Source organism: Lissotriton helveticus, chromosome 8 (assembly GCF_964261635.1).
Source record: "Lissotriton helveticus chromosome 8, aLisHel1.1, whole genome shotgun sequence".
In the NCBI taxonomy this organism is placed as follows: Eukaryota; Metazoa; Chordata; class Amphibia; order Caudata; family Salamandridae; genus Lissotriton; species Lissotriton helveticus.
Window position 1 is genome coordinate 1270336606 of NC_136069.1, and position 22011 is coordinate 1270358616.

Here is a 22011-nt window from a genome sequence, read left to right on the forward strand (position 1 = left end):
AATAGACTCATGCTATAGCCACCATCCAAACAATGAACACCAGACAATCAACCACCTGCTATCAGGCAACCCCTAAGCGCACCCATAACAGCTTCACATGCTGTGTGTGCAACTCCTACTGCCTACACCGCACTGCCCCGCCTAACAGACCATGTCCGTACAACCAGGTAATGTGCCTCCTACTGCACACCCGCTCCATCCACCAGCACGCCATTGGACTCTGTTACCTCCTCAACACAACAGCCCCACACATCGCCTTCATTACAGTAACCTGGTTGAACGCATCCTCAGCACAGAACTTCAACATTGGCATCACAGACGGATACAAGATCACCCGTCGGGGCCGCACCGGCAATCCAGGAGGATGAATTGCAATCCATTCAGTAGTACACCCTCAGAATCACATACAACAACAAGGACACACTCAGCATTGTCAGGCACCTTCACTTTAGGTTTCACACCAACCCCCTGACTACCCTCAGTCTAACAATCATCTACAGATCTCCAGGCCTACACCCACAATTCCGCTAAGCCATCAACAACTACATCAGCACGCAGACCCTCACCTACTCAGACTACGAGTGGCAGGGGGACAGCAACTTCTGGCTGGAGGACAACCGCACCACCATCCTTCATTGGTACATCAACATTTGCATCCAGTTCTCTGACAAGCAACACACTGCCCCACACTCCGCTACAGATCCCACTAAGATGCTTGACCTAAGTCAACACAGACGAGCTGTGTGGCACCCTCGCCAGGACACTCCAACCAACGCCCCCGCCACAACCTGCAACCTCACACACTGGATCAGCGACTGATCCAACACTCTTGCCACATTGGTGGACTTTCCTGTGAAGCACAACAACAGTTAAGCCACCTGGGACAAGGCAGACCTACTGGACTCATACAGGTCTAGCCGGACTCTTGTGCAACCCTTGCTATACAAACAACCATCAGTTACCTTTCAGCCCTGAAACCCGCCACACACAGACCTCTCCATATCACCTATATAAAGATTGTCCTACACGTATCGGGGAAGGACAAGTATTACCTTCCAGAAGCTCCGGCTTCCTCTCCACCTTGCCAGCATGCGGGTAGGTCTAACCGAGAAGTCCGTCCAGCGGACAGGTACCAACTACAGTGGTGCCTACGCTCGGGAAAAGTCCGGTGACGCCATTCTGCTACATCAGTAGGGTTCCACTAAATCGTGGTAGGACCATTTGGCCTGCTACCAGTTACTTGTGGAAGGTAATACTTATCCTTCCCCGATACGTGTAGGACAATCTTTATATAGGTCCTGATGAATTGCTAGTTTTAGCATGAAACATGTTGACCGCTAGGTAGAGCACACCTCACCGGATCTTAGCACCTGTGTGTGTGCCTCCCTGTTCTGTGTTTAACAAGGTAGCTAGCCACACTAATAAAAATCCTTGTGGACTTCCTAACCTTTTTTAATCTACACCACTGCACTATTTCCTCACGCCTACACTTCACCTCAAACCCTCATACCCACATGCACCAACTGGCAGGAACAAAAGCTCTCCGACAAAGAGCCCCTTCGCGGGTGCCCGTCAGACATTGCAGCGCCAGTCTGACGAGGAGCAGAACCCAGATGATGAAGCATGACAACTAGCTTGCGGGGTGTGTGAGGGTTTTAGTTCCGAAAGGGGGCTTCCCCCCTTTTCTACTGTTCTTGGTTCTTCCGTCTCTCCAACTTAGGGGAACAGTGTATACTTTTTGTTCTAACTAGTTGAGGGGCTTATACACTGGACCCCGGTAAACATCAGCCCCTCGAGTTCCCTTATTTGTTTTATACAACTCCTTGTGTCCCACCGGCCTGAGCAGCGCACCAGCACCCAGTGGCCACGCACGCAAGCTGGTGTTCATTATTGACTCCTCGTTCACAATTACAATGCAACTCAACACCATCTCTACCTCATGCTGAAACACCCTCCTCATGCTGAAAATGATCCTCAGATAGATCCACTCCTAGGCAAGACAGACAGTCACCCAGGTCCATGACACCAGCTGGGTCAATGACGGCAGCACCCTCTACGCTGGAACAACAGCCAGACTCCAGGAGGACTTGTACACATCCAGGGTGAATCCACACACCTCATCCTCAACATCCCCTGCCACAGCCACATGACCGTCCACCTGAGATACCTACAAGAGGATCACTGTCAATTGCAGGATCACCTTCAGACTCCTCAGCCACACTCAGGAGGCACTCCACACTTAGAGACCCAAAAAAGACCATCGATGCCTCTCATCCCACACACCATTGCTCCAACTCCATCCAGCCAACGTTGCCCTGGCCACCATTCATCACAAATCAACAGAACAACTGCATGCAGGAGTTAGTTCTCCCACCTAGACAAACAGACCTGGGCTCCCTCCCTGGGCACCTCCACATGACCCATGATCTCTACCTCTTCATGATACTCTTCAAAACCTGTCTGTCCGAGCAGTATGGCATGCCCCCCCCTCATTAGCTTGAAAACATCATGGGTTAGTTTTGCACTCCATGTATGTATTGGATGATACAATGTGCCCTATGTGTGTCCTCGACCGGATCAGATCCCAGTGTATGGATGACTTGAGTTTGTTCTACACTCAGGCATACTTTGACATGTCCCCACACGTATGTTGTTGACTCATGCAAAATGAATGCAACATCAATTTTTCCTGTGATTGTTTTGTTTATTTTTCTGTCAGGTGCGTGACTCGTCAGTAAGTGATAGGTGCTGTACAAAAATGCTGGGAATCCAAAGTTCACAGAGGGAGATGTGATGCCTTGCAGTTGGAGTCACCAGAGTCCAGACCACAGTGCTTGGCATCATTGTTCAGACTGCAACCAGCAAGTCCATGTGGCAGAGTAGGACAGTCAATGAGGTGATGCTGTTGCACACAAAGTCCGGGTGCCAGACCAGGTGACCTGGGAGATGGCCATGGCCCACTGCCTCTCTCTGTCTTTTCCGTGGACGACCTTCCTTGGGAGACCCTCATACGCAGGCCTTGACGATGCTTGGGACGCTCCGTCGGACGATTCCTCCTCCTCCTCCCTCCCTGTGCCTGGTGGCGGTCTTCGTCTAGAAGTGTCTTGCCTGGTGACACAGGGAGGGTGCACCATGTTGTCAGTGATCCGACGGAGTGAATGGCTTATGTCCCTTTGCATCTCCAGGAGCTCAGCCAGTCTTGCCTCCATCCATCCTTGCTGTTGTAGTTGACTGGCATGTTGCTCGGCCGGCAGGTTTTTCATCTCACTAAGCATGGGCGAATTTTGCGAATCTGGCGTTCGCGAATTTGCGTATTTGCGAACTCGCAATCCACAAAATCCGCGAATTCTCGCGAATTTGCGGATTTTTTTGTTTTTATAGTGTTCGCAAGGGTTTCTGCCAGTTCGCGAGGATTTTGTACCAGTTCGCAATTGCGAACTTACTTGTCGGCACGCAACGGTCGCGACTATGTTGTTTCTACGTCTGGTTCATCATCACAGGTTCACAGCACCCTCTGTTTCAACACTGCCACCCTCTGTTTCACCCATGCCACCCTCTGGTACATCAATGCCACATCAATGCCACCCTCTGGTTCATCATCATCACTGTAGATTATGGGGGGAAAAAGCAAGCACACCTGCCCTGCTTCAACTGACATGAATTAATTTGGGGTTGATTTATCAATGTGTCACTGTTTTAAAATTCCAGTCTGGCACCTGCTTCCTTATCTGTAAATTGCTTTCTGTTGCAGTGCAAATTTTTTTTCCAGGACCTTTGTGGCCTACTTGTAGCTATTCTATGATCCGGCTGTGAGGGTCAGAGCAGGGTCATACAATTGTTGCAACTAGCAACTGAACTCTGGAGGGGCCCCAGTCAGGAAGCACTACAGGGAATGGTTACTAATGATGAATTTGAACTTTTGCACCTGCTGAGTGCTTTCAGTTTAGCAAAACTCGTTTTTCTGCAGAACAGCAACTGTAATGCCCCAAAAAAACTTACTTGTGAAAGTTGATTTCTAATCCAAAAGTGATCCAAAGAAAGTCAAAAGGCCTCAAATCCAAAAAAGTGCAGGCAAATGTCAACCTGAGGAGTTATTCTGATAAAAATCATCATTCTCAGAAGGTCTATGCTGCTTGCTAGTGGATTTCTTGTGCAGAATTGCAAATTTTGTAATTTCGCGAGTGCGAGATTGTTGCTGCCGCCACACCTACATGTTCGCAATTGCGAGCTTACGCCGCACGCCGCAAAATTGTATCACCAAGAAAAAAAAAATCCGCTGCGTGTGAATTTGCGGATTTTCGGTAAATTCGCGAGCGTTCGCGGATTGCGAACTTACCGAAAATCCGCAAAATCTGCGAGCGGAACGGATTTTCCGCCCATGCTTAGTCCCCACGACCTGGCTGATCTGCCTGGTGTCCCACCGGTATGCCTCCATGATGTTGTGGAGTTCAGACATACCGTGCCCTACAGCTGGCCGGTCAGGTTCACACCTCCGCCTGGTGCCACTCCCACCACCCCTGCCCACATGAGCCTGGCCTGCCGTTGTGGGCACATCGGGTCGACTGGACCCCTGAGGGATGGCAGTGGTGGTCTTGTCTGCCACCTCCTGGGTGCCCCGCAAACTTTGTCCCTCATTGTCAGACTGGCTCAGTTGTTGACTGTGGGCAGGGCTCCGAGATGTCTGCTGGGATTTGGCAGGAATGGTGGTGGTGGTTGGTGCAGATGTCCCTGATCCAGGTGCTGCAGGGGATTGGGCACCAGAGGTGCCAGGTTGGTCGGGTCATCCGTGGAGTGGTGAGAGGCGTCGCTGTCGGTGGGATAAGGGTCCTGCGGAGCCTGGGACTGTGAATCATCTCCCCCATTGTTGGGGGTAGATTCTGCACGTTGCCCTGTGGGTGTGAGAGACAGGAAATGTTAATGCGATTTAATGCAACATCCATTTTTCATACACATTGTAGTTGGCACTGTTCCATCTGGTAGGTTGTCCATGCTTTGGATTGTCCTCAATGTTCACTTGTGATGGGTATGTTGTGGGGTCAGATTGATATGTGCTCCAGAGTCATTGAAATGTGGGGGCATATTTACAATAACTGGCAGGGCCCTGCATATCAGCAGGGATTCACCAGTCATTGTGCATCACAGCTATGCCAGCATGGATGCAACCCATTTACAATGCAGAGCACCATGGTGGAAAAACGGCACAGCTGCGTCACGTATCTGTGCCGTATAAGTAGGCGCATTGCTGGAGTTGCGTGACCAGCGCAATGCAGCTCCAGCAATGTTCTGTGGGGCCCTATCTGCACAATGCTGCGTCAATCCTTATGCCTGCTTCAAGCATGCACAGGGTTTTGACGCAGCATGTGCTTAAAAGTGACTGAGTGAAATCTAGTAGATTTCACATTTCACTTTTGGGAGGAGTGGCTGCGCCGTAACACCCAAACCCCCATCCCCCTCCCCCTGCACTAGAACACCTACTTCTGGCACAGGGCTTTAGAACATGACACATCTCCCAGATGTGTCACCTTGTAAATACCCAGCACCATGGCGCCACTTTTGTGCCGCCGTTGTGTCACTAAGGTGACGCAGCGGCGGCGTGAAAGAAGCCCAAGGGCCTTGTGAATCTGCACCATGGATTTGTTGCTTGGATGCTTCATCAGATCTGAATTGGTTTTGTTGTGTTACATGACCATTGTGAAAGTGGGGCACTCCATTGCCTGTCCCAGGAGGGTATGTTTGTGTAAGGGGTGTGTGTGACAGACCGTGCTGGTAGTTGGAGTCTGAGTTGGCACTGGGTCTCCCTTGTGGTGTGGCTTTCCCCCCATGGAGCATGCTGCCATGACAGTGGCTGTGAGTTCCTGTCCAAGATATCTGACCTTGTTGTCCTGGTGTTTGTGTTTGCACTGGTCACAGGAGGGCCTTGTGCTGCCTACACCAGGGCCCAGTGTCAGCTATGTTGTCAGTACTTTCCCACTCCCTATGCATTGAGCATGGTGCATGGGTGTGTACCTGGGCCATATGGGATGAGAGCAATTGGGCATGGGCGTCCACAGAAATGTTTCTAGGGGTGGGGACATTTTAGAATTCATACCATCCCCCTTACACCCTTTTCCCCACTGCCTTACACCCTTCTCACCCTCCCCCTGGCACCCTTCTCGCTCTCCCCCTTACATCCTTCTCGCCCTCTGCCTTGAACCCTTCTCGCCCTCCACCTTGCATCCTTCTTGCTCTCTGCCTTGCACACTTCTCGGCCACCCCCTTGCACCCTTCTCGCCCTCCCTCTTGCACCCTTCTTGCCCTCCCCCTGGCACCATTCTCGCTCTTCCCCTGGCACCCTTCTCGCCCTCTGACTTGCACCTTTCTCGCCCTCCCCCTGGCACCCTTCTCCCCCTCCCCCTTGCATCCTTCTCCCCCTCTGCCTTGCACCCTTCTTGCCCCCCCCCTTGCACCCTTCTCGCCCTCTGCCTTGCACCATTCTTGCCCTCTGCCTTGCATCCTTCTCGCCCTCTGCCTTGCACCATTCTCACCCTCGGCCTTGCATCCTTCTCGGCCTCTGCCTTGCATGCTTCTCACCCTCTGCCATGCACCCTTCTCGCCCTCTGCCATGCACCCTTCTCGGCCACCCCCTTGCACCCTTCTCACCCTCTCCCTTGCACCCTTCTCACCCTCCCCCTTGCACCCTTATCGCCCTCTGCCTTGCACCCTTGTCGGCCACTCCCTTGCACCCTTCCCACCCAATGGAGGGGGCTGCCACCTGGAACAAAAGCACCATTTCAAAAGCGTGATGGACTAGGGCCAGCCCGGACTGTGCCCACACCAGTCGCACTGGCAATCCGGGGCGGGGCAAGAGCCCCTTTTGCCCCCTCTGAGGACGCCCATGCAATTGGGTCTGATTTGGAGTCCCACAATGCATTTTGTGACACCCACCCTCGCAGCATACTGGACGTCCATTTTTGGGTCTGTGCTTCCTGTAGCATGGGACATGGCATGGCCTTGTTTTCTCAATGGGACATACACATGTTAGTGGCATTGCCGTTGTTTTTGGATGTAGTTGTGGGCGGTGGGCGATTGGGTGTTAGTGCAGGCATTTTTTGTACTTGGGGTGTGGATGCCATTAAACCCATGTTACATGTGTTGTTTGTGTACTCACCAGGCTCTACGACTCCTTCAATTCCATGTACTCCCACCGGTGGTAGCAGGGCCATTACCTTCTCCTCCCAGGGCAGGTACTGTACTGGTCTGCGGGGACCACCACCTCCAGTGTGGTGGCTCTGTGCATAGTCTTCATCCATATTCCGCTTGATCATCCTTCGCAAGATCGTACCACCTAGCCTGGCACTCCTTCCTTGTGCGTCTGATGGGTGCAATCGCATTCACCCTATTGACTATCCTCTCCTACAGGCGTGTTTTCTCAGCTATGCTGGTCTGTCTGACCAATGCGCCAAACAGCTGTGACTCGACTCTGATGACTTTATCTACAAGGATCGCCATCTCCTCCTTTGTGAACTTTGTATTCTTCTGTGCGGACATGGTGTGGGGTGACGGTGTGTATGGATGTGGGTGTGTGGGTCTGAATGTGAATGGGGGTGTGTGTGGGGCTGAATGTGATTGGGGTATGTGTGAAGGTGGATGTGTGCACTTGGTTGTGTGTTGCCAGTGTCTCTTGCTATTTGGGTATGTTGCAAAGGAAGATGGTTTGTGTTTGTGGGCCCTTTTTATTGGTCCATTTGTGGGAGGGGCTTAGTTTGAATTTTTGGTGGGTGTGTTATAAGGGGTGGTTCTGAGGTAGCCCCTCTGTTTGCATGTTTGGATTTGGCCAGGACATTCATTTCCATGGTTTGTACACTGGGGACGTCTTTTGTGGTGTTGTGTGAGTCGTTTTCTGCCTCCTTGTGCTGTTTTTAGGGGTCTGCGTGCGCTTCATTCAGTGTGAGTTTGTTTATATTTGCTTTTGTGGCTCGCTCATACACGACGTTTTTACTGGGTTCGCGTGCGCTTCGTTCAGTGTGGGTTCGAATCGTATTTGCTTTTGTGGCTCGCTTTTGTGGCTCGCTCATACATGAAGTTTTTACGGGGTTCACATGCGCTTCGTTCAGTGTGGGTTCGATTCGTATTTGCTTTTGTGGCTTGGTCATACGCGACGGTTTTACTGGGTTCGCGTGCGCTTCTTTCAGTGTGGATTCGATTCGTATTTGCTTTTGTGGCTTGCTCATATACAACGTTTTAACGGGGTTCGCGTGCGCTTCGTTCAGTGTTGGTTTGATTCGTATTTGCTTTTGTGGCTTGCTCATATGCGACGTTTTTAAGGGGTTCGCGTGCGCTTCGTTCAGTGTGGGTTCGTTTCATATTTGATTGTGTGGCTCGCTCATACGTGACATTTTCCCTACAAATCGCATTCTGAATCCCCTGTCTGGATCATACTTGTCGGGTCGTACGGCATGTTTACGATTCGTACAGTTCACTTTCAGGGTCCGTATCGTACAGATTTTCCCTTGCTTTTCGTGTGGTTCACATAGATTCGGGCGTATTTTTTTCCAACGGATCGTACTACGCGATCGGACGGATTATTACGATTGGTACGGAAAGGGCTACGAATTCGAATCGTCGTACGGATTGGTTTCCCAAATCGGAATCGACCCCTTAGTGTGATTAATATCCCCTGTCTACGACCTGCTTGACCTAGTTTTAATGTTAAAGTACGTTTTTAAGCATTTTAAAGAGGATAGGAAATTCAGCCGTGATCATTGATAAAATGGACATCTTGCGATTTTGCACATTTGGTGGATATGTAGCTAATGAATGATTTGATGTTTTTAATTTGTTTCTTTTATGGCTGTATTTACAGCTTAAAAAAGAAAGTTGTTAATATTATTGCCATTGTTATTATTATGTTTGCAATTTTATAGAGGGCAAACTTGACCTTGAAGGTATTGGAGTGCTTTACATGAGCACCAGTTACATTACACAAGGAAACGTTCATTGTTTTGGAAGCACAGGGTTATTAAGGGCCTGATTACGAGTTTGGCAGACAGGGTTACTCTGTCACAAACATGAGGATATTCCATCCACTGTATTACAATTCCATTATACGCTATTGAACTTGTAATATCACGGATGGGATATCCGTCATATTTGTGATGGAGCACCCATCCACCAAACACATAATCAGACCCTAAGAGATGTGCCCAGAACTACAGGTAGTTCAGTCGACTCTGAGAAGCAAACCTGGTTCCCCAGTTCCAAAGTTGGCAGCTCTGGCTTTACGCCCCACCCTCTCCCATACATTGTGAAAGTTCCTGTCCATTTTTTAGGACAATAATAATATCTTAAAAAATGGGATACCATCAACAAGGATGTGTAACAAAAGGCATATAGCTACATTGTCAGTAATAAATAAAGATCTTTAATCAAATAGCAGAGATGTAACTTTTCAGATAGTGCAATCCATCTGCTGTGTGGTGCCCATCCAGGTATTGATTTACTCCTAGGAGCAGACATCATTGTTGTGATAAGTGGTAGATAGTACAACATCACAGGGCAAACAATTAAAGCAGTAGTATATAATAGTGTATTAGTAAACATGGCAAGCTTTAGATTTGGATATGCTAAATGTCATTTCAGAACTCATATTACAAGTTTTTGGCGGGGAATAAAACAAATAAGTGAGAACAATCTTGTATTGTGTCAGTTAGCTTGTTAGCATAAGGACATAGCTGTCTGTGTCTGTATTTTTTGTTGTTGCAAGAATTGGCCTTACTTGTCCTGCTTCAGTTGCAATGACTTCTGCCCCAGCTGAAATAACTAAATGACACAAATGAGTAACTGTACGAAAGAGTAGTAAAATCTACATTAACACTTGTATACATTTTAGGGCTTGTGTTACAGGATGTTTATGTGTGGCATAAATGTGATTTCGACGAACAATGTGGGCATGAGTGAAGGAAAGATATGGATGTGTGCTTGTAGGTTTTGTTTTACAGATACATAGAGAGCAGGCACCACATTAGGTTTGTTGAGAAGGGAAGTCCATAGAGCAGGCAGAGGTGTATTGTAGAGAGAAAATATTTCTCCAGGGGATTGGTGGGTGAAATGGTGATGGGATCCAGGTGGCTCTTCAGGAGGAATCCTGGAGAATGTCTTCTTGACCCACCTCCTCTCATCTTGACATTAGACTCCCAATGCATTCACAGAGTTTGTGAACTCCATACTTAAGGCTGCCTTCTGGGTTCCACTGAGGGAGAATGGAGGCAGCCCATGTAGCTCCTTGTACTAATGTACCAATTTACCACAGCTGTTAAGACAAGAGCTGTCTCTTCCTCAGTGAATTTTGTTTTCCTTTTTATAATTGGCAGCAGTAAATGCACTCAGACTTTTGATCGTAAGATCGGGGTCGGACAGGACTGCGTCCTTACACACTTCCAAATGACATTGTACATTAAAAGTCTGGGCTCTGTCTTGACTAAAAACTGCAGGGTTCTCATCCAGATTTGCCACAGTCCCTTTTACTGTTTGTTTCACATCGATGTACCTGTTTTGTCAACCACATGTTAGACCTTAGCTTGAATGTCAACATAGGAAAAACTTTATAATGAAATATGGGAGAAAAGTCAGGAAGTCTTGTTATTTTGTGGTTGGCAATTGCAAGTTAAGCCTCACTCCGACCTCTTATCTGGGTATATTATTTGAGGCAAAAAGCTCATGGAATCTGGCTGTAAATAACAGGAATCTCCACTTCAATAAATCTACTTCTACTCTGCTAAATTTTCCCATCAAGCTCAGCAAAAACCTGTGAGGGAGATGCAAACTATATATAATGGCAAATGTTTGTTGGCAGCTCTAAATGGGGCGGGAATTTGAGGCTACAGCAACATCAACCAGCTCCAGACGGATGAGATTTTTGTTTAGAAATCTTTTGTCTGTCCCTAAGAGCTATTCATGTTTTGTATGCCATACTGAACTTGGGGTTTCATTTTTAACTGACTTGATTAGAATCCAGCCAGTTTTATTATGACATAAAGTATAGACTTGGGAACACACACTTTTAAAACAGCAGGTTAAAAAATGACTGTTTTAAACTGTTTCGGGTATATTTAAAGCCTGAAAAGGATGTGGGAACGGTACCGACTAACAAGCTGTCGGCGGTCCCGTACCCAGAATCATAATGCAACCGCCTTCAAGGTGGTCGTAAAGTTTATATTTTATATTGTGGCAGGTGCTGTGGGTTGCAGCACCCGCTGAAGTACAAAATATGCATTCTGTGCAAGCACCATGCAGCCTGCCACATGGTGCAGGTATATGTTGGGGGGCACCATAGGTGTCCCCTGGGGGCAATTTCAGAGGGCGAGGTTGGAAGGGGGTCCCGCTACAGGCCTCCAGTATCTTTTTCCACCTGCCTTTTCATGAGGGGTAAACCACCATGAAATGGCCGGCGGCAAGGGGCATCGTAATCCCTACGAAGGTGCCTGTCAGGCACCGCCACTGTTGAGGGGGATATGAGTCCCTCCGATCCACCCACAGGCTCCTTGAATCCATCTGATCTGTAGTGGTCGCTCTCTCTGACCGCCACCCATCCGCCTGCCATCCTAATGTGGCAGGTGGAAAACAGTATTGCGATGTGATGGTGGTCCTGCCATCATCGTAATCAGGCCCTTAGTTCAAGGTGTTTGGACAAAATATCAGATGAAAAAATTGAGATACAGAAATATTGTGTCAAGAATATTGGGACTGTAAATATATCGTGGACAGGTTTATTGAAGGTAAAAATTAGGTTTTTAGTGTTAATTTTAATATTGTTGTTAAAAATATTCATGTAGGAAATATCTTTGTATATAATATAATGTTTTAGTGTTAATTAGTATACCATGTATTACATTATTGTATGTGTTTAAGGTTACCTTAATTTTTTTCATATTTGAAACCTTTACCTTTTTAAATGTTAATCTTTTATAAACATATTAATGTTTATAAACTATTATTAAAATATATATTTTTTTAGTAGTAGGAAGTTGGGTTATTAGGGGATAAGGTACTTACATTTTTAATTTCAATTTATAAATTTTGAACATATGTAAGTTGACTTGTACGATTTTTAAAATATATTTTGATCCAGATTTGCCACAGTCCCTTTTACTGTTTGTTTCAAATCGATGTACCTGTTTTGTCAACCACATGTTAGACCTTAGCTTGAATGTCAACATAGGAAAAACGTTTATAATAAAATATGGGAGAAAAGTCAGGAAGTCTTGTTATTTTGTGGTTGGCAATTGCAAGTTAAGCCTCACTCCGACCTCTTATCTGGGTATATTATTTGAGGCAAAAAGCTCATGGAATCTGGCTGTAAATAACAGGAATCTCCACTTCAATAAATCTACTTCTACTCTGCTAAATTTTCCCATCAAGCTCAGCAAAAACCTGTGAGGGAGATGCAAACTATATATAATGGCAAATGTTTGTTGGCAGCTCTAAATGGGGCGGGAATTTGAGGCTACAGCAACATCAACCAGCTCCAGACGGATGAGATTTTTGTTTAGAAATCTTTTGTCTATCCCTAAGAGCTATTCATGTTTTGTATGCCATACTGAACTTGGGGTTTCATTTTTAACTGACTTGATTAGAATCCAGCCAGTTTTATTATGACATAAAGTATAGAATTGGGAACACACACTTTTAAAATATATTTATAAATTCTATTTTTTTAAATATCATAAAAAAATGAATTGTATTGGTAATTTTGTGTCTGAAATTCATGCAATATTTTAACCCCTTCGATGCTCATGACGAGCTCAGCTCGTCATGAGGCACGGTGCTCGTGTGCTCATGACGAGCTCAGCTCGTCATGAACAATGGGAAATAAGGATATGCAGCACAGGAGCAGAATATGTCAAGCATCGATGAGGTTAAAGTGAATGAATGGTAGGAATTTTTAAATTTTGATTTGACATTAAACTTATAATATCCAGATACAAATTGTAAGTTAAACATTTTTATATAGAGGTTAGTAGTTTTAATTTTTTTTTAATTTACTGAAATATTAAGATATCTTGTAGTAATTTTGTATTTCAACATTTTTATTCATAGTATTTTAGATACATGCGTTTTAATGTGAATTGGATTTTTAATATTTGAAGATTTTACTGTCCAGCGTCTTTTTGCAAATTAGTATAGATTGGAGTGGGAATAGTAAATGTTGCTCCTTTAGTGTTCAGCACTTTCCCCAAGTTGGGTTATTTTGAAGTGGGAATAGTAAATGTCACCCCGTTAGAGTCCAACACTTTCCTTCAGTTGGTTTAGATTGTAGTCTGAATAGTGAATGTCACCCCTTTCATGTCCAGCACCTTCCTCAAATTGGTTCAGATTGGATTTGGACTATTAAATGCCAACCCTTTAGAGTCTAACAATATCATTGAGTTGGTTTAGATTGGAGTGTGAATAGTAAATGTCACCCCTTTTTTGCCCAATACTTTCCCCACGTTGGTTTAGATTGGACTAAGAGTACTAAGGGGCTGATTATGATGTTGTCCGGAAACTCTTCAGACTGAATCGGTTTCGGAATCGTATCTGACCAAATCAGGTTCTGCGAATTTGACCAGCCGACTAAGATGCCTCTGGACATCATTCGGTCGGACTTGCATTGACTTCAATGGGAGCATGTGTCCTAAACGAGAACACAGGCTCCCATTGATAAAAGGGGTGGTTGGGAAAACCTTGCTCCCTGTGGTAGGCATCCCATGGTTTCTGCCACACTGTACATGAATGGAAAGGGTAGACCCATGGGTACCCCCATGAGTCAGATTCGGAGGGCCATGGGTAAAAGGGGGCCTGCTAAGGGATCCCAAAGTCAGATTTCGACAGCTGATCCATGTCAGAACAACCGATTCAGAAAAGCAGTCCAAATTGGCATCCTAATTGCTCGGCTGGAAACGCAGTCCGTAGACTGCTACGAATCATCTCCGGCTGACTCGGTTACTCTGAATGCCTTTCAGAACCAAGTCGGAAAGTCCAAACGGTTTCCAGCCACCGTAATTGGTCATTCACAAAAGTGTTCGAGTCAGTCGGAAAGGCAGGTTGCGAATTGGAGTTAGACTAATCGAATGCCGTCCGGAGCCTTTCAGAACTACATCGTAATCAACTCCTAAATGTCACTCCTTTAGTGTACAACACCTTCCTCAAGTTGGTTCAGATTTGCGTGGTAATAGTAAATGTCACCCATTTGGGGTCCATCACCTTCTTCAAGTTGGTTTAGATTAGAGTGGGAATAGTAACTGTCACCCCTTTAGTGTCCAACTAAAGGGGTGCCTCATGCCCTGTGTGCATCCACAGGGCGTGAGGCACTAGGGGGACCTGTAGGGCCCCCTTTGTTTCCACACTGTTGCGCTTTTCATGGTGGTGGCACAGCTTATGGTTTCTGTTGCTGCACATTCGTGGCTGTAGTTGTAGCCCATATGGTTTAAGAATTGTTTTCCTTTCCGTATAGTGCTATATTTAGGGGCTGATTACAAATTTGACAGTCCAAAGGACTGCTGAACCTGTAGTGGTGGTCCAACCACTGCCACACTGTGGAATCACCCTCAGTTTTAGGACTGCGGTAGTCAGAAGGCCATGAAACTGCCGGCAATGCCAGGATCCAACATTCCACTGGGCTGGCTGTCTGCAACCGGGTGTATTATGCAGGTGGGGCCACTGCAGGCACAGCGAGTATATAATGAGTTGGATTTTTGTTTCCCTTTTCCTGGTGGTGATACCACCATGAAAAGGATGGCAGAAAGGAAACAGGCCCCCTGCCTCTTCTAGGCCTGGGGGTGCATGTGGGGGGACACATGTCGTGCCCTGCCTGTATCTGCACCCCCACTTCTGTGCACGGATTGCCATGTATGCCACACCATGTTGGAAGGTGCAGTCGGCCATCTGACTGCAGTGGTCTGCATTATAGGCTGTTCTATGAGCCTTGCAGACTGCTGCAACACCACCTGCCAGACCAAGATTTAATTCCTGATCTGGCAGTCGATTGATCGCACAACGGGTTTGGCGTTACTTCAGCAGACACTGGAGGACCACCACCACTGTAGGACCACCAAACTCACAATCAGGCCCATAGCCTCTTCTGTCATTGTATCTTTAAATAGTTTAACAGTATAAATATATTATAAATTCACCTTTGCTTATTATTAAGGCAAATTGAGGAATCTCTGCTAGATTCTCAGACTAGACCATTAAAGAAGAAATATATAAATCTCAACAACTACCTTACCAAGTAAGTACAACTTATACTTAAACTAAAACTTACTTGTTAATAAACTTAAAAATGTAAATTAGCAAATTGTTAATAAAACACTGTCCAACTTCTATCTGTTTACATAGGCTTCCACATAGGAAAAAACTACAACTTGGAAAAACAACAAACTACTAGAAACAAATAACTATCACAAATCAGCAAAAAGATGTAAGAAAGTAAGATAAATTAATAAAAAAAGACTATAAACTAATCCAAATATGGAGTGAAAACAAACCTAATTCCATCAACCCCTTCAAACTACCAATAAATTAACATTTAAAATTAAAGTGACATTTAAAAAAAATCCACCAGAAAAGAAAGCAACTGCTTCACACCCCAATGGAAAAGCTTCAAAACAGTGTGAAACCTTCAAACAGAACATATATGTAAGTATATAACATCGAAGAAGTTGCATAATTTTACATGTAAATATTGTATATATTTATAATATTACTCTACTTTCAGATATAATGACAGAGACAGCTAAATACATAACATCACTGAGAGGAAAGAAGTTACTAAATCACATAGGCTACTCCTACGGCCAAGAAAGTGCATCAACGAAAAATATGAATTGAAAATGTAGCAAATAGTATTCTATTGCAGGCTATGGGAGGGTAACTGAACAAGATGATGTTGTAATTCATGTAAGAGAGCACAACCACCCCCATAAAAAACAGAAATAGAAGTAAGGGAGGTATTGAGGGATATTAGAGAGGAAACCACTAGCTACTAGGTACCCACAATAAAATTCCTTAAAGACATATTGCGTAACATTCCCAAACACATCACAGGCCAATCACCACCCATACTAACTTTAAATAGTTTCATTGCATGAACTAAAAAAGCCACTAGTGTTACTCCTTCCCACGCTTGAAGACAGCAAGACAAAGAAATACCTGAACAACTAATAACGGCACATAGTAAGAAACCTTTCCTTTTACATGACAACCTATACGATAGGAAATGAATTCTAGTATTTTCCACAGAAATGTGCTTACTACAATTAAGCCATTTTCATACCAGAATGAAGGATGTCACCTTTAAAATATGTCTCAAACCATTTTCAAAATGGTGAATTATTTCATCCACCATTATAACTAGCCCATTGTCTGTGAAACTAGGTACCTCCCTGGAGGCCATGGTACTCTTCAATGACTTCTGAGACTTTCTTCTGTTCAATGTAAGGTAAAATGTTTGGTTGGGCGATTTGGTCTCTTCTGCATGTGTGCCTTGGTGAATTATCTTCTTTTTAAATTTGGTAGATTTGGCAGATTTTCGCCGTCACTCCCACCAACTGCTTCAACGACTTACTCATCACTTCATGATACCGGTTTTCTCTTTTTATGGCTGACGGTTGGCTACCACTAACCTTGGAAGATGGTCTCTCCAGGAAATGGCCACATTGGTGGCTGCCATTGGCTTGCATTAGCAGATGGCAGATCACCACTGTAGAATGTTCGTTATGGAAGCCTGTCAGCCATCTCCCTGATAGACAACTACATACCACTGTGGCAGAGGAAAACTGGCTCCTCAACCAAACTTCAAATGAGGACTGTAGTCTTCAAACTGAACCAATTCTCGAGTGAGTAAAATTATGTCAATCCTTCACCTTCATTAGATTGGATTCTTCATCGTACGGTTTGTCTGTGAACCAAGCCACATCATATGAGTGAGGCCTTGTTGTCATTGTAGGTGCTCAAAATGTTTCTGTATGTGCATGTATTTTTAGGAAAAATATACTGCAGCCATTTTAAACAATTCATCTAATTCTGTTTCAGTAGGAAAGTTTTCTCAAATATAAGTTTTCTCTTTGTACATACTGCAAGCCTCCCCCGAGCCCCCCCTAAGCGAACCACACCCGTAATGAAGCAACACTGCTTGTATTCTGCTTCACTAGCCATGTTTCTTTTCTTTTCCTGTCTTTTGCTTATCTACACATTTGGTTAAATCTGGGCAGCAGAGTTCAGGTTAATGTCTCCTGTTCAAAGCTGCAAGATTTTTGTAAATTGTGACTGTATCACTTAAGCGGTGCACTGTCTCTGCCTTGAAAATGGCGCATCCTCATTACATGCTCTTGGTCTACAGTTTGATCGGTTGTAAAATAGGCACTGTTCTCATCCCAGGCAGAGACCAGTCTGGACTTATTTGTGGTTTCATCTGTGAGAAATCTGGCTTGGAAGTTCAAGCTAGTCTGTTCCTATAGGGATGAGACAGAAACTATTTAGTGTAAAGCTCGTCTCTGTCGCATGGACTGCTTTAACCCATATTAATACACTCCCACCCACCGTTTTCCTGCATAGTAGACTGGTAGCAATGTATCGTATGCCATTGATCTACTGTTGGCTCAACATTGTAATTCACACCTTGAACTTGGATCATGATTGCATGTGTTCTTCCCCCTCTTTATTCCACCGAATGTGAATAAAGAAATGTAAACAGAAAAAGAAAGCTTGTCTTTGTCTAGAGTGACACAGTGGGTAAAAACAGTGGAATTGAATATGTCCCGAATTATAGCTTGTCTCTAAGTTTGATACTAAGTCTGTATCCATCAATTTATTGTTAGTTACTGTCACAATGACAGGTGGATACTTAGTTGTACTGGAAAAAGTATTGCACCAACAAAATGACCGGCACTATCAAACCACTAGTACCTCAGTCACTCTAGACGGCAGACTGACTGATTTTGAGAAGAGCAGAGGTGATCTCCCTCATCCTGGTGCAATGTGCAAACACACCTGACTGTGGGAGCCTTTGTGACAACGATTGTGCGTCCTTACCTGCGTGGTACACATTCAGAACGCTTGCTGAGTATTAGTTGTCCCTGTGTCTTTAGCAGTATTAATGAGCCAGTTTATTTGAAGAGGCATTCTCTTATTGTATCTGAGCATTTCCCCATTGAATTGTTGGAATACTGTCTTGTAACCGTGTGGATGCACAACGTGCACACGTTATTCATTGTACAAGAGCGGCTGAAAAAGCACCAGTAATACGAAAATGCCAAAGGGATGCAAAAGTTGGTGGAAACATCTGTTGCATCTCTGGGGCGCTTTCATAGACTGGCTCCTGTGTTCTTTCTTTTTTCTGAAAGATTCACGAAAATGTCCCTCCTTTCCTGAGCACTTGCTTACTCCATGTGCCTACAGTCAGCAGCAAAATGATGGGAAGTTGTTTCCTGTTCTTTGTAGGTGTTCATCTACGGAAGACCGTTTCACTTTCCTTCAGAAGCACCTGCATACACTGCAAAATTTGGAAAACTTCTCAAAATGTATTTATTGTCTGGTTTGAAACTTCTATATGCTTATTTTTACTTTGATTTCTGACACATCAAAATGTATTTATTGGATGAGCTTATGCTTAAATAAAGAAAGCAAACCAAAACAGATTGCGTATAGGGCAGGATTTACAAACCATTTTTTGAGTCACAAACAGACTGATTCGCAGAATCGGTCTGTTTTCAACCGCAAAAATACATTTAAGCATGTATTAATCCCAAATTGCGATTTAGAAACATGTTTCTCAAACGCAGTTTGAAATTGCGAACACATACCGATTAGGTATTTGGATGGGTAGTGTTTACCGCGTCCCTTCCAAATACTGAATCAGAATTGAATGGATGAATGTTTTGTGACTGAAATGCGGTTGCAAAACATTTACACTTTACCACCAACTTAAAGTTGGTAGTAACCCATTCATAAATTATTAAGGTCCCTTTTGGACCCCTTCCTCTTTGAGAATGTTTAAAAAATATTTTTTAAGAGCAGGCAGTGGTCTCACGGACCACTGCATACTCATGAAAAAAATGAAACTTTTCATTTTTCATTTTTAAACGCATCTCATTTTGTTTTAAGGACATGGTCGGTCTGCTGACCCCAACAGGCCACCATAACTTTGATGGCAGCAAATCAGAGTGGGTCACAAATTGCAACCTACCTTATTAATATTCATGAAGTACATCTATTTGTGACCCTCTATGAATCACTATTGGGCCAGATATTGTTTTTGTGCATTGGTAACAGCAATTACCGAACAGAGATTCACAAAAAATCGCTATTTGGTAATCCCTATGACTAATCTTCGCACAATTGGCCCATAGCCAGATAGTGCAATCCATCTGCTGTGTGGTGCCCATCCAGGTATTGATTTACTCCTAGGAGCAGACATCATTGTTGTGATAAGTGGTAGATAGTACAACATCACAGGGCAAACAATTAAAGCAGTAGTATATAATAGTGTATTAGTAAACATGGCAAGCTTTAGATTTGGATATGCTAAATGTCATTGCAGAACACATATTACAAGTTTTTGGGGGGAATTAAACAAACAAGTGAGAACAATCTTGTATTGTGTCAGTTAGCTTGTTAGCATAAGGACATAGCTGTCTGTGTCTGTATTTTTTGTTGTTGCAAGAATTGGCCTTACTTGTCCTGCTTCAGTTGCAATGACTTCTGCCCCAGCTGAAATAACTAAATGACACAAATGAGTACCTGTACGAAAGAGTAGTAAAATCTACATTAACACTTGTATACATTTTAGGGCTTGTGTTACAGGATGTTTATGTGTGGCATAAATGTGATTTGGACGAACAATGTGGGCATGAGTGAAGGAAAGATATGGATGTGTGCTTGTAGGTTTTGTTTTACAGATACATAGAGAGCAGGCACCACATTAGGTTTGTTGAGAAGGGAAGTCCATAGAGCAGGCAGAGGTGTATTGTAGAGAGAAAATATTTCTCCAGGGGATTGGTGGGTGAAATGGTGATGGGATCCAGGTGGCTCTTCAGGAGGAATCCTGGAGAATGTCTTCTTGACCCACCTCCTCTCATCTTGACATTAGACTCCCAATGCATTCACAGAGTTTGTGAACTCCATACTTAAGGCAGCCTTCTGGGCTCCACTGAGGGAGAATGGAGGCAGCCCATGTAGCTCCTTGTACTAATGTACCAATTTACCACAGCTGTTAAGACAAGAGCTGTCTCTTCCTCAGTGAATTTTGTTTTCCTTTTTATAATTGGCAGCAGTAAATGCACTCAGACTTTTGATCGTAAGATCGGGGTCGGACAGGACTGCGTCCTTACACACTTCCAAATGACATTGTACATTAAAAGTCTGGGCTCTGTCTTGACTAAAAACTGCAGGGTTCTCATCCAGATTTGCCACAGTCCCTTTTACTGTTTGTTTCACATCGATGTACCTGTTTTGTCAACCACATGTTAGACCTTAGCTTGAATGTCAACATAGGAAAAACGTTTATAATGAAATATGGGAGAAAAGTCAGGAAGTCTTGTTATTTTGTGGTTGGCAATTGCAAGTTAAGCCTCACTCCGACCTCTTATCTGGGTATATTATTTGAGGCACAAAGCTCATGGAATCTGGCTGTAAATAACAGGAATCTCCACTTCAATAAATCTACTTCTACTCTGCTAAATTTTCCCATCAAGCTCAGCAAAAACCTGTGAGGGAGATGCAAACTATATATAATGGCAAATGTTTGTTGGCAGCTCTAAATGGGGCGGGAATTTGAGGCTACAGCAACATCAACCAGCTCCAGACGGATGAGATTTTTGTTTAGAAATCTTTTGTCTGTCCCTAAGAGCTATTCATGTTTTGTCTGCCATACTGAACTTGGGGTTTCATTTTTAACTGACTTGATTAGAATCCAGCCAGTTTTATTATGACATAAAGTATAGACTTGGGAACACACACTTTTAAAACAGCAGGTTAAAAAATGACTGTTTTAAACTGTTTCGGGTATATTTAAAGCCTGAAAAGGATGTGGGAACGGTACCGACCAACAAGCTGTCGGCGGTCCCGTACCCAGAATCATAATGCAACCGTCTTCAAGGTGGTCGTAAAGTTTATATTTTATATTGTGGCAGGTGCTGTGGGTTGCAGCACCCGCTGAAGTACAAAATATGCATTCTGTGCAAGCACCATGCAGCCTGCCACATGGTGCAGGTATATGTTGGGGGGCACCATAGGTGTCCCCTGGGGGCAATTTCAGAGGGCGAGGTTGGAAGGGGGTCCCGCTACAGGCCTCCAGTATCTTTTTCCACCTGCCTTTTCATGAGGGGTAATCCACCATGAAATGGCCGGCGGGAAGGGGCATCGTAATCCCTACGAAGGTGCCTGTCAGGCACCGCCACTGTTGAGGGGGATATGAGTCCCTCCGATCCACCCATAGGCTCCTTGAATCCATCTGATCTGTAGTGGTCGCTCTCTCTGACCGCCACCCATCCGCCTGCCATCCTAATGTGGCAGGTGGAAAACAGTATTGCGATGTGATGGTGGTCCTGCCATCATCGTAATCAGGCCCTTGGTTCAAGGTGTTTGGACAAAATATCAAATGAAAAAATTGAGATACAGAAATATTGTGTCAAGAATATTGGGACTGTAAATATATCGTGGACAGGTTTATTGAAGGTAAAAATTAGGTTTTTAGTGTTAATTTTAATATTGTTGTTAAAAATATCAATGTAGGAAATATCTTTGTATATAATATAATGTTTTAGTGTTAATTAGTATACCATGTATTACATTATTGTATGTGTTTAAGGTTACCTTAATTTTTTTCATATTTGAAACCTTTACCTTTTTAAATGTTAATCTTTTATAAACATATTAATGTTTATAAACTATTATTAAAATATATATTTTTTTAGTAGTAGGAATTTGGGTTATTAGGGGATAAGGTACTTACATTTTTAATTTCAATTTATAAATTTTGAACATATGTAAGTTGAC